Source organism: Pimephales promelas, chromosome 13, assembly GCF_988280905.1.
Source record: "Pimephales promelas chromosome 13, fPimPro1.hap1.1, whole genome shotgun sequence".
Taxonomy (NCBI): Eukaryota; Metazoa; Chordata; class Actinopteri; order Cypriniformes; family Leuciscidae; genus Pimephales; species Pimephales promelas.
Window position 1 is genome coordinate 3,771,029 of NC_142781.1, and position 12,447 is coordinate 3,783,475.

Here is a 12,447-nt window from a genome sequence, read left to right on the forward strand (position 1 = left end):
CAACCTATTACAAACCAATGCAAATGCTATCTTGAAAGTAAAACCTTTCAAATAGAATTAGCTTACCACCCTCAGGTGAGTCTTGAACGGCAGGGTTGGCTTTATCAGCAGTTTCCACGGCAGAGCACGAGCTCATACAAGGTGTTTGTCCGTGGTAAAGAAGAAGCCTCCCCGTCGGGGAATCGAACCCCGGTCTTCCGCGTGACAGGCGGAGATACTGTCCACTATACTAACGAGGACCGGTCGTCACAGCAGTGTCCCTGAGCGGTACGGCATTGTATGCTCAGCCGTTGAGAAGTCAATTAATACTGGACATGCTTTATGGGAGTTATTGTTATTTAAGCCTTTCATTTTGGCCAAGGGGGGCAGGAAGAGGAGCTTTCCCTCTCCTGTGGAGGAATCCACCTGCAATCCAAGGAGATAAAGGGTTTGTTCATTTAGCCTCCAGAAAGTTCCTAAAAACCTCATGCGAATTCTAGACACTGGTCTTCCACATACTACTGGATTCAGGGACATCCTCTTAGACAGGGTTTACTAACTATACTAACGAGGACCGGTCGTCAAAGCAGTGTCCCTGAGCGGTACGGCATTGTATGCCTCTCCCTCTCCTGTGGAGGAATCCACCTGCAATCCAAGGAGATGAAGGGTTTGTTCATTTAGCCTCCAGAAAGTTCCATTAAAATATCAAGCGAATTCTAGACACTGGTCTTCCACGTACTACTGGATTCAGGGACATCCTCTTAGACAGGGTTTGCCGGTCATCTGGTGATGGGGCAGATTCTTATTACATTTGCTCCATCCTCTAATGGAAATGGCTATATTATTGTTTTTAACAAAAAAAGACAAAAAGCTGGGTGGGAGGAGCCTGCACCAGACATTACCCTTGCTGAGCATGGTGGCATGTGTGTGATAGCACATTGTCCCAACGTCTCATGGTTACAGCTCGAGTTTCTCTTCATTCACGCATAAATCTTTCGCCTTTTACTAAAGATTTCCGTGGAGGGGAACGTTTGCGAGTTATTGGTATTTTTGGATGCTCTGCTCACAGTAGAGCTAAATGCCTTTGTTCAAAAACAGAAGACTTTTTGTTTGGAGCTGGGTTTTGGTCAAACCATTGCCACTTTCCCAGTTCACAACTTCAAATCTTGGGTCAGCAGAATGATTGTAAGGTTTACGAAACACAAAAGGGTAGTGTTGGGAGAAACAAAGCTTTTCAAAGCTTTCAACTGATTGCTTTGCAAATTGATTAACTGTTTCAACGCATTCGGAAGGCCACACTGGTGACCCCTGCTGGTCAGATTGGAAATGCAACACTGGAAATGCCACACAAACTCAGGTCAAACATGCATAAACCAACCTTTTACAAACCAATGCAAATGCTATCTTGAAAGTAAAACCTTTCAAATAGAATTAGCTTACCACCCTCAGGTGAGACTTGAACGGCAGGGTTGGCTTTATCAGCAGTTTTCACGGCAGAGCATGAGCTCATACAAGGTGTTTGTCCGTGGTAAAGAAGAAGCCTCCCCGTCGGGGAATCGAACCCCGGTCTTCCGCGTGACAGGCGGAGATACTGTCCACTATACTAACGAGGACCGGTCGTCACAGCAGTGTGTCTGAGCGGTACGGCATTGTATGCTCAGCCGTTGAGAAGTCAATTAATACTGGACATGCTTTATGGGAGTTATTGTTATCTAAGCCTTTCATTTTGGCCAAGAGGGGCAGGAAGAGGAGCTCTCCCTCTCCTGTGGAGGAATCTACCTGCAATCCAAGGATATGAAGGGTTTGTTCATTTAGCCTCCAGAAAGTTCCTAAAAATCTCATGCGAATTCCAGACACTGGTCTTCCACGTACTACTGGATTCAGGGACATCCTCTTAGACAGGGTGTGCCGGTCATCTGGTGATCGGGCAGATTCTTATTACATTTGCTCCATCCTCTAATGTTTCAACGCATTCGGATGGCCACACTGGTGACCCCTGCTGGTCAGATTGGAAATGCAATAGTGGAAATGCCACACAAACTTAGGTCAAACATGCATAAACCAAACTTTTACAAACCAATGCAAATGCTATCTTGAAAGTAAAACCTTTCAAATAGAATTAGCTTACCACCCTCAGGTGAGTCTTGAACGGCAGGGTTGGCTTTATCAGCAGTTTCCACGGCAGAGCACGAGCTCATACAAGGTGTTTGTCCGTGGTAAAGAAGAAGCATTCCTGTGGAGGAATCTACCTGCAATCCAAGGAGATGAAGGGTTTGTTCATTTAGCCTCCAGAAAGTTCTTAAAAATCTCATGCGAATTCCAGACACTGGTCTTCCACGTACTACTGGATTCAGGGACATCCTCTTAGACAGGGTTTGCAGGTCATCTGGTGATGGGGCAGATTCTTATTACATTTGCTCCATCCTCTAATGTTTCAACGCATTCGGATGGCCACACTGGTGAACCCTGCTGGTCAGATTGGAAATGCAACAGTGGAAATGCCACACAAACTTAGGTCAAACATGCATAAACCAACCTTTTACAAACCAATGCAAATGCTATCTTGAAAGTAAAACCTTTCAAATAGAATTAGCTTACCACCCTCAGGTGAGTCTTGAACGGCAGGGTTGGCTTTATCAGTAGTTTCCACGGCAGAGCATGAGCTCATACAAGGTGTTTGTCCATGGTAAAGAAGAAGCCTTCCTGTGGAGGAATCTACCTGCAATCCAAGGAGATGAAGGGTTTGTTCATTTAGCCTCCAGAAAGTTCCTAAAAATCTCATGCGAATTCCAGACACTGGTCTTCCACGTACTACTGGATTCAGGGACATCCTCTTAGACAGGGTGTGCCGGTCATCTGGTGATCGGGCAGATTCTTATTACATTTGCTCCATCCTCTAATGTTTCAACGCATTCGGATGGCCACATTGGTGAACCCTGCTGGTCAGATTGGAAATGCAACAGTGGAAATGCCACACAAACTTAGGTCAAACATGCATAAACCAACCTTTTACAAACCAATGCAAATGCTATCTTGAAAGTAAAACCTTTCAAATAGAATTAGCTTACCACCCTCAGGTGAGACTTGAACGGCAGGGTTGGCTTTATCAGCAGTTTCCACGGCAGAGCATGAGCTCATACAAGGTGTTTGTCCGTGGTAAAGAAGAAGCCTCCCCGTCGGGGAATCGAACCCCGGTCTTCCGCGTGACAGGCAGAGATACTATCCGCTATACTAACGAGGACCGGTCGTCACAGCAGTGTCCCTGAGCGGTACGGCATTGTATGCTCAGCCGTTGAGAAGTCAATTAATACTGGACATGCTTTATGGGAGTTATTGTTATTTAAGCCTTTCATTTTGGCCAAGAGGGGCAGGAAGAGGAGCTCTCCCTCTCCTGTGGAGGAATCCACCTGCAATCCAAGGATATGAAGGGTTTGTTCATTTAGCCTCCAGAAAGTTCCTAAAAATCTCATGCGAATTCTAGACACTGGTCTTCCACGTACTACTGGATTCAGGGACATCCTCTTAGACAGGGTTTGCCAGTCATCTGGTGATGGGGCAGATTCTTATTACATTTGCTCCATCCTCTAATGTTTCAACGCATTCGGATGGCCACACTGGTGAACCCTGCTGGTCAGATTGGAAATGCAATAGTGGAAATGCCACACAAACTTAGGTCAAACATGCATAAACCAAACTTTTACAAACCAATGCAAATGCTATCTTGAAAGTAAAACCTTTCAAATAGAATTAGCTTACCACCCTCAGGTGAGTCTTGAACGGCAGGGTTGGCTTTATCAGCAGTTTCCACGGCAGAGCACGAGCTCATACAAGGTGTTTGTCCGTGGTAAAGAAGAAGCCTCCCCATCGGGGAATCGAACCCCGGTCTTCCGCGTGACAGGCGGAGGTACTGTCCACTATACTAACGAGGACCGGTCGTCAAAGCAGTGTCCCTGAGCGGTACGGCTTTGTGTGCCTCTCCCTCTCCTGTGGAGGAATCCACCTGCAATCCAAGGAGATGAAGGGTTTTTTCATTTAGCCTCCAGAAAGTTCCATTAAAATATCAAGCGAATTCTAGACACTGGTCTTCCACGTACTACTGGATTCAGGGACATCCTCTTAGACAGGGTTTGCCGGTCATCTGGTGATGGGGCAGATTCTTATTACATTTGCTCCATCCTCTAATGTTTCAACGCATTCGGATGGCCACACTGGTGAACCCTGCTGGTCAGATTGGAAATGCAATAGTGGAAATGCCACACAAACTTAGGTCAAACATGCATAAACCAACCTATTACAAACCAATGCAAATGCTATCTTGAAAGTAAAACCTTTCAAATAGAATTAGCTTACCACCCTCAGGTGAGTCTTGAACGGCAGGGTTGGCTTTATCAGCAGTTTCCACGGCAGAGCACGAGCTCATACAAGGTGTTTGTCCGTGGTAAAGAAGAAGCCTCCCCGTCGGGGAATCGAACCCCGGTCTTCCGCGTGACAGGCGGAGATACTGTCCACTATACTAACGAGGACCGGTCGTCACAGCAGTGTCCCTGAGCGGTACGGCATTGTATGCTCAGCCGTTGAGAAGTCAATTAATACTGGACATGCTTTATGGGAGTTATTGTTATTTAAGCCTTTCATTTTGGCCAAGGGGGGCAGGAAGAGGAGCTTTCCCTCTCCTGTGGAGGAATCCACCTGCAATCCAAGGAGATAAAGGGTTTGTTCATTTAGCCTCCAGAAAGTTCCTAAAAACCTCATGCGAATTCTAGACACTGGTCTTCCACATACTACTGGATTCAGGGACATCCTCTTAGACAGGGTTTACTAACTATACTAACGAGGACCGGTCGTCAAAGCAGTGTCCCTGAGCGGTACGGCATTGTATGCCTCTCCCTCTCCTGTGGAGGAATCCACCTGCAATCCAAGGAGATGAAGGGTTTGTTCATTTAGCCTCCAGAAAGTTCCATTAAAATATCAAGCGAATTCTAGACACTGGTCTTCCACGTACTACTGGATTCAGGGACATCCTCTTAGACAGGGTTTGCCGGTCATCTGGTGATGGGGCAGATTCTTATTACATTTGCTCCATCCTCTAATGGAAATGGCTATATTATTGTTTTTAACAAAAAAAGACAAAAAGCTGGGTGGGAGGAGCCTGCACCAGACATTACCCTTGCTGAGCATGGTGGCATGTGTGTGATAGCACATTGTCCCAACGTCTCATGGTTACAGCTCGAGTTTCTCTTCATTCACGCATAAATCTTTCGCCTTTTACTAAAGATTTCCGTGGAGGGGAACGTTTGCGAGTTATTGGTATTTTTGGATGCTCTGCTCACAGTAGAGCTAAATGCCTTTGTTCAAAAACAGAAGACTTTTTGTTTGGAGCTGGGTTTTGGTCAAACCATTGCCACTTTCCCAGTTCACAACTTCAAATCTTGGGTCAGCAGAATGATTGTAAGGTTTACGAAACACAAAAGGGTAGTGTTGGGAGAAACAAAGCTTTTCAAAGCTTTCAACTGATTGCTTTGCAAATTGATTAACTGTTTCAACGCATTCGGAAGGCCACACTGGTGACCCCTGCTGGTCAGATTGGAAATGCAACACTGGAAATGCCACACAAACTCAGGTCAAACATGCATAAACCAACCTTTTACAAACCAATGCAAATGCTATCTTGAAAGTAAAACCTTTCAAATAGAATTAGCTTACCACCCTCAGGTGAGACTTGAACGGCAGGGTTGGCTTTATCAGCAGTTTCCACGGCAGAGCATGAGCTCATACAAGGTGTTTGTCCGTGGTAAAGAAGAAGCCTCCCCGTCGGGGAATCGAACCCCGGTCTTCCGCGTGACAGGCGGAGATACTGTCCACTATACTAACGAGGACCGGTCGTCACAGCAGTGTCCCTGAGCGGTACGGCATTGTATGTTCAGCCGTTGAGAAGTCAATTAATACTGGACATGCTTTATGGGAGTTATTGTTATCTAAGCCTTTCATTTTGGCCAAGAGGGGCAGGAAGAGGAGCTCTCCCTCTCCTGTGGAGGAATCTACCTGCAATCCAAGGATATAAAGGGTTTGTTCATTTAGCCTCCAGAAAGTTCCTAAAAATCTCATGCGAATTCCAGACACTGGTCTTCCACGTACTACTGGATTCAGGGACATCCTCTTAGACAGGGTGTGCCGGTCATCTGGTGATCGGGCAGATTCTTATTACATTTGCTCCATCCTCTAATGTTTCAACGCATTCGGATGGCCACACTGGTGACCCCTGCTGGTCAGATTGGAAATGCAATAGTGGAAATGCCACACAAACTTAGGTCAAACATGCATAAACCAAACTTTTACAAACCAATGCAAATGCTATCTTGAACGTAAAACCTTTCAAATAGAATTAGCTTACCACCCTCAGGTGAGTCTTGAACGGCAGGGTTGGCTTTATCAGCAGTTTCCACGGCAGAGCACGAGCTCACCCAAGGTGTTTGTACGTGGTAAAGAAGAAGCATTCCTGTGGAGGAATCTACCTGCAATCCAAGGAGATGAAGGGTTTGTTCATTTAGCCTCCAGAAAGTTCTTAAAAATCTCATGCGAATTCCAGACACTGGTCTTCCACGTACTACTGGATTCAGGGACATCCTCTTAGACAGGGTTTGCAGGTCATCTGGTGATGGGGCAGATTCTTATTACATTTGCTCCATCCTCTAATGTTTCAACGCATTCGGATGGCCACACTGGTGAACCCTGCTGGTCAGATTGGAAATGCAACAGTGGAAATGCCACACAAACTTAGGTCAAACATGCATAAACCAACCTTTTACAAACCAATGCAAATGCTATCTTGAAAGTAAAACCTTTCAAATAGAATTAGCTTACCACCCTCAGGTGAGTCTTGAACGGCAGGGTTGGCTTTATCAGTAGTTTCCACGGCAGAGCATGAGCTCATACAAGGTGTTTGTCCATGGTAAAGAAGAAGCCTTCCTGTGGAGGAATCTACCTGCAATCCAAGGATATGAAGGGTTTGTTCATTTAGCCTCCAGAAAGTTCCTAAAAATCTCATGCGAATTCCAGACACTGGTCTTCCACGTACTACTGGATTCAGGGACATCCTCTTAGACAGGGTTTGCCAGTCATCTGGTGATGGGGCAGATTCTTATTACATTTGCTCCATCCTCTAATGTTTCAACGCATTCGGATGGCCACACTGGTGAACCCTGCTGGTCAGATTGGAAATGCAATAGTGGAAATGCCACACAAACTTAGGTCAAACATGCATAAACCAAACTTTTACAAACCAATGCAAATGCTATCTTGAAAGTAAAACCTTTCAAATAGAATTAGCTTACCACCCTCAGGTGAGTCTTGAACGGCAGGGTTGGCTTTATCAGCAGTTTCCACGGCAGAGCACGAGCTCATACAAGGTGTTTGTCCGTGGTAAAGAAGAAGCCTCCCCATCGGGGAATCGAACCCCGGTCTTCCGCGTGACAGGCGGAGATACTGTCCACTATACTAACGAGGACCGGTCGTCAAAGCAGTGTCCCTGAGCGGTACGGCTTTGTGTGCCTCTCCCTCTCCTGTGGAGGAATCCACCTGCAATCCAAGGAGATGAAGGGTTTTTTCATTTAGCCTCCAGAAAGTTCCATTAAAATATCAAGCGAATTCTAGACACTGGTCTTCCACGTACTACTGGATTCAGGGACATCCTCTTAGACAGGGTTTGCCGGTCATCTGGTGATGGGGCAGATTCTTATTACATTTGCTCCATCCTCTAATGTTTCAACGCATTCGGATGGCCACACTGGTGAACCCTGCTGGTCAGATTGGAAATGCAATAGTGGAAATGCCACACAAACTTAGGTCAAACATGCATAAACCAACCTATTACAAACCAATGCAAATGCTATCTTGAAAGTAAAACCTTTCAAATAGAATTAGCTTACCACCCTCAGGTGAGTCTTGAACGGCAGGGTTGGCTTTATCAGCAGTTTCCACGGCAGAGCACGAGCTCATACAAGGTGTTTGTCCGTGGTAAAGAAGAAGCCTCCCCGTCGGGGAATCGAACCCCGGTCTTCCGCGTGACAGGCGGAGATACTGTCCACTATACTAACGAGGACCGGTCGTCACAGCAGTGTCCCTGAGCGGTACGGCATTGTATGCTCAGCCGTTGAGAAGTCAATTAATACTGGACATGCTTTATGGGAGTTATTGTTATTTAAGCCTTTCATTTTGGCCAAGGGGGGCAGGAAGAGGAGCTTTCCCTCTCCTGTGGAGGAATCCACCTGCAATCCAAGGAGATAAAGGGTTTGTTCATTTAGCCTCCAGAAAGTTCCTAAAAACCTCATGCGAATTCTAGACACTGGTCTTCCACATACTACTGGATTCAGGGACATCCTCTTAGACAGGGTTTACTAACTATACTAACGAGGACCGGTCGTCAAAGCAGTGTCCCTGAGCGGTACGGCATTGTATGCCTCTCCCTCTCCTGTGGAGGAATCCACCTGCAATCCAAGGAGATGAAGGGTTTGTTCATTTAGCCTCCAGAAAGTTCCATTAAAATATCAAGCGAATTCTAGACACTGGTCTTCCACGTACTACTGGATTCAGGGACATCCTCTTAGACAGGGTTTGCCGGTCATCTGGTGATGGGGCAGATTCTTATTACATTTGCTCCATCCTCTAATGGAAATGGCTATATTATTGTTTTTAACAAAAAAAGACAAAAAGCTGGGTGGGAGGAGCCTGCACCAGACATTACCCTTGCTGAGCATGGTGGCATGTGTGTGATAGCACATTGTCCCAACGTCTCATGGTTACAGCTCGAGTTTCTCTTCATTCACGCATAAATCTTTCGCCTTTTACTAAAGATTTCCGTGGAGGGGAACGTTTGCGAGTTATTGGTATTTTTGGATGCTCTGCTCACAGTAGAGCTAAATGCCTTTGTTCAAAAACAGAAGACTTTTTGTTTGGAGCTGGGTTTTGGTCAAACCATTGCCACTTTCCCAGTTCACAACTTCAAATCTTGGGTCAGCAGAATGATTGTAAGGTTTACGAAACACAAAAGGGTAGTGTTGGGAGAAACAAAGCTTTCAACTGATTGCTTTGCAAATTGATTAACTGTTTCAACGCATTCGGAAGGCCACACTGGTGACCCCTGCTGGTCAGATTAGAAATGCAACACTGGAAATGCCACACAAACTCAGGTCAAACATGCATAAACCAACCTTTTACAAACCAATGCAAATGCTATCTTGAAAGTAAAACCTTTCAAATAGAATTAGCTTACCACCCTCAGGTGAGACTTGAACGGCAGGGTTGGCTTTATCAGCAGTTTCCACGGCAGAGCATGAGCTCATACAAGGTGTTTGTCCGTGGTAAAGAAGAAGCCTCCCCGTCTGGGAATCGAACCCCGGTCTTCCGCGTGACAGGCGGAGATACTGTCCACTATACTAACGAGGACCGGTCGTCACAGCAGTGTCCCTGAGCGGTACGGCATTGTATGCTCAGCCGTTGAGAAGTCAATTAATACTGGACATGCTTTATGGGAGTTATTGTTATCTAAGCCTTTCATTTTGGCCAAGAGGGGCAGGAAGAGGAGCTCTCCCTCTCCTGTGGAGGAATCCACCTGCAATCCAAGGATATGAAGGGTTTGTTCATTTAGCCTCCAGAAAGTTCCTAAAAATCTCATGCGAATTCCAGACACTGGTCTTCCACGTACTACTGGATTCAGGGACATCCTCTTAGACAGGGTGTGCCGGTCATCTGGTGATCGGGCAGATTCTTATTACATTTGCTCCATCCTCTAATGTTTCAACGCATTCGGATGGCCACACTGGTGACCCCTGCTGGTCAGATTGGAAATGCAATAGTGGAAATGCCACACAAACTTAGGTCAAACATGCATAAACCAAACTTTTACAAACCAATGCAAATGCTATCTTGAAAGTAAAACCTTTCAAATAGAATTAGCTTACCACCCTCAGGTGAGTCTTGAACGGCAGGGTTGGCTTTATCAGCAGTTTCCACGGCAGAGCATGAGCTCATACAAGGTGTTTGTCCGTGGTAAAGAAGAAGCCTCCCCGTCTGGGAATCGAACCCCGGTCTTCCGCGTGACAGGCGGAGATACTGTCCACTATACTAACGAGGACCGGTCGTCACAACAGTGTCCCTGAGCGGTACGGCATTGTATGCTCAGCCGTTGAGAAGTCAATTAATACTGGACATGCTTTATGGGAGTTATTGTTATCTAAGCCTTTCATTTTGGCCAAGAGGGGCAGGAAGAGGAGCTCTCCCTCTCCTGTGGAGGAATCCACCTGCAATCCAAGGATATGAAGGGTTTGTTCATTTAGCCTCCAGAAAGTTCCTAAAAACCTCATGCGAATTCTAGACACTGGTCTTCCACATACTACTGGATTCAGGGACATCCTCTTAGACAGGGTTTACTAACTATACTAACGAGGACCGGTCGTCAAAGCAGTGTCCCTGAGCGGTACGGCATTGTATGCCTCTCCCTCTCCTGTGGAGGAATCCACCTGCAATCCAAGGAGATGAAGGGTTTGTTCATTTAGCCTCCAGAAAGTTCCATTAAAATATCAAGCGAATTCTAGACACTGGTCTTCCACGTACTACTGGATTCAGGGACATCCTCTTAGACAGGGTTTGCCGGTCATCTGGTGATGGGGCAGATTCTTATTACATTTGCTCCATCCTCTAATGGAAATGGCTATATTATTGTTTTTAACAAAAAAAGACAAAAAGCTGGGTGGGAGGAGCCTGCACCAGACATTACCCTTGCTGAGCATGGTGGCATGTGTGTGATAGCACATTGTCCCAACGTCTCATGGTTACAGCTCGAGTTTCTCTTCATTCACGCATAAATCTTTCGCCTTTTACTAAAGATTTCCGTGGAGGGGAACGTTTGCGAGTTATTGGTATTTTTGGATGCTCTGCTCACAGTAGAGCTAAATGCCTTTGTTCAAAAACAGAAGACTTTTTGTTTGGAGCTGGGTTTTGGTCAAACCATTGCCACTTTCCCAGTTCACAACTTCAAATCTTGGGTCAGCAGAATGATTGTAAGGTTTACGAAACACAAAAGGGTAGTGTTGGGAGAAACAAAGCTTTCAACTGATTGCTTTGCAAATTGATTAACTGTTTCAACGCATTCGGAAGGCCACACTGGTGACCCCTGCTGGTCAGATTAGAAATGCAACACTGGAAATGCCACACAAACTCAGGTCAAACATGCATAAACCAACCTTTTACAAACCAATGCAAATGCTATCTTGAAAGTAAAACCTTTCAAATAGAATTAGCTTACCACCCTCAGGTGAGACTTGAACGGCAGGGTTGGCTTTATCAGCAGTTTCCACGGCAGAGCATGAGCTCATACAAGGTGTTTGTCCGTGGTAAAGAAGAAGCCTCCCCGTCTGGGAATCGAACCCCGGTCTTCCGCGTGACAGGCGGAGATACTGTCCACTATACTAACGAGGACCGGTCGTCACAGCAGTGTCCCTGAGCGGTACGGCATTGTATGCTCAGCCGTTGAGAAGTCAATTAATACTGGACATGCTTTATGGGAGTTATTGTTATCTAAGCCTTTCATTTTGGCCAAGAGGGGCAGGAAGAGGAGCTCTCCCTCTCCTGTGGAGGAATCCACCTGCAATCCAAGGATATGAAGGGTTTGTTCATTTAGCCTCCAGAAAGTTCCTAAAAATCTCATGCGAATTCCAGACACTGGTCTTCCACGTACTACTGGATTCAGGGACATCCTCTTAGACAGGGTGTGCCGGTCATCTGGTGATCGGGCAGATTCTTATTACATTTGCTCCATCCTCTAATGTTTCAACGCATTCGGATGGCCACACTGGTGACCCCTGCTGGTCAGATTGGAAATGCAATAGTGGAAATGCCACACAAACTTAGGTCAAACATGCATAAACCAAACTTTTACAAACCAATGCAAATGCTATCTTGAAAGTAAAACCTTTCAAATAGAATTAGCTTACCACCCTCAGGTGAGTCTTGAACGGCAGGGTTGGCTTTATCAGCAGTTTCCACGGCAGAGCACGAGCTCATACAAGGTGTTTGTCCGTGGTAAAGAAGAAGCATTCCTGTGGAGGAATCTACCTGCAATCCAAGGAGATGAAGGGTTTGTTCATTTAGCCTCCAGAAAGTTCTTAAAAATCTCATGCGAATTCCAGACACTGGTCTTCCACGTACTACTGGATTCAGGGACATCCTCTTAGACAGGGTTTGCAGGTCATCTGGTGATGGGGCAGATTCTTATTACATTTGCTCCATCCTCTAATGTTTCAACGCATTCGGATGGCCACACTGGTGAACCCTGCTGGTCAGATTGGAAATGCAACAGTGGAAATGCCACACAAACTTAGGTCAAACATGCATAAACCAACCTTTTACAAACCAATGCAAATGCTATCTTGAAAGTAAAACCTTTCAAATAGAATTAGCTTACCACCCTCAGGT

General features: G+C 45.8%; 10 non-coding genes across 10 annotated transcripts; 4 read left to right on the forward strand and 6 right to left on the reverse strand.

Annotated features, from left to right (window-relative positions):
* Positions 1-167: 167 nt before the first annotated feature.
* Positions 168-239, reverse strand: trnad-guc (transfer RNA aspartic acid (anticodon GUC)). Its single transcript has one exon. It is a non-coding gene; the product is annotated as a tRNA-Asp (tRNA).
* Positions 240-939: 700 nt separating this feature from the next.
* On the forward strand, positions 940-1,055 carry LOC148974525 (U5 spliceosomal RNA). The gene has a single exon (XR_016146181.1). It is a non-coding gene; the product is annotated as a U5 spliceosomal RNA (small nuclear RNA).
* Positions 1,056-1,520: 465 nt separating this feature from the next.
* trnad-guc (transfer RNA aspartic acid (anticodon GUC)) lies at positions 1,521-1,592 on the reverse strand. Its single transcript has one exon. It is a non-coding gene; the product is annotated as a tRNA-Asp (tRNA).
* A 2,244-nt stretch (positions 1,593-3,836) lies between these two features.
* Positions 3,837-3,908, reverse strand: trnad-guc (transfer RNA aspartic acid (anticodon GUC)). The gene has a single exon. It is a non-coding gene; the product is annotated as a tRNA-Asp (tRNA).
* A 522-nt stretch (positions 3,909-4,430) lies between these two features.
* Positions 4,431-4,502, reverse strand: trnad-guc (transfer RNA aspartic acid (anticodon GUC)). The gene has a single exon. It is a non-coding gene; the product is annotated as a tRNA-Asp (tRNA).
* Positions 4,503-5,202: 700 nt separating this feature from the next.
* Positions 5,203-5,318, forward strand: LOC148974529 (U5 spliceosomal RNA). Its single transcript, XR_016146182.1, has one exon. It is a non-coding gene; the product is annotated as a U5 spliceosomal RNA (small nuclear RNA).
* Positions 5,319-5,783: 465 nt separating this feature from the next.
* Positions 5,784-5,855, reverse strand: trnad-guc (transfer RNA aspartic acid (anticodon GUC)). Its single transcript has one exon. It is a non-coding gene; the product is annotated as a tRNA-Asp (tRNA).
* Positions 5,856-8,005: 2,150 nt separating this feature from the next.
* On the reverse strand, positions 8,006-8,077 carry trnad-guc (transfer RNA aspartic acid (anticodon GUC)). The gene has a single exon. It is a non-coding gene; the product is annotated as a tRNA-Asp (tRNA).
* Positions 8,078-8,777: 700 nt separating this feature from the next.
* LOC148974532 (U5 spliceosomal RNA) lies at positions 8,778-8,893 on the forward strand. Its single transcript, XR_016146184.1, has one exon. It is a non-coding gene; the product is annotated as a U5 spliceosomal RNA (small nuclear RNA).
* A 1,915-nt stretch (positions 8,894-10,808) lies between these two features.
* LOC148974533 (U5 spliceosomal RNA) lies at positions 10,809-10,924 on the forward strand. The gene has a single exon (XR_016146185.1). It is a non-coding gene; the product is annotated as a U5 spliceosomal RNA (small nuclear RNA).
* Positions 10,925-12,447: the final 1,523 nt, after the last annotated feature.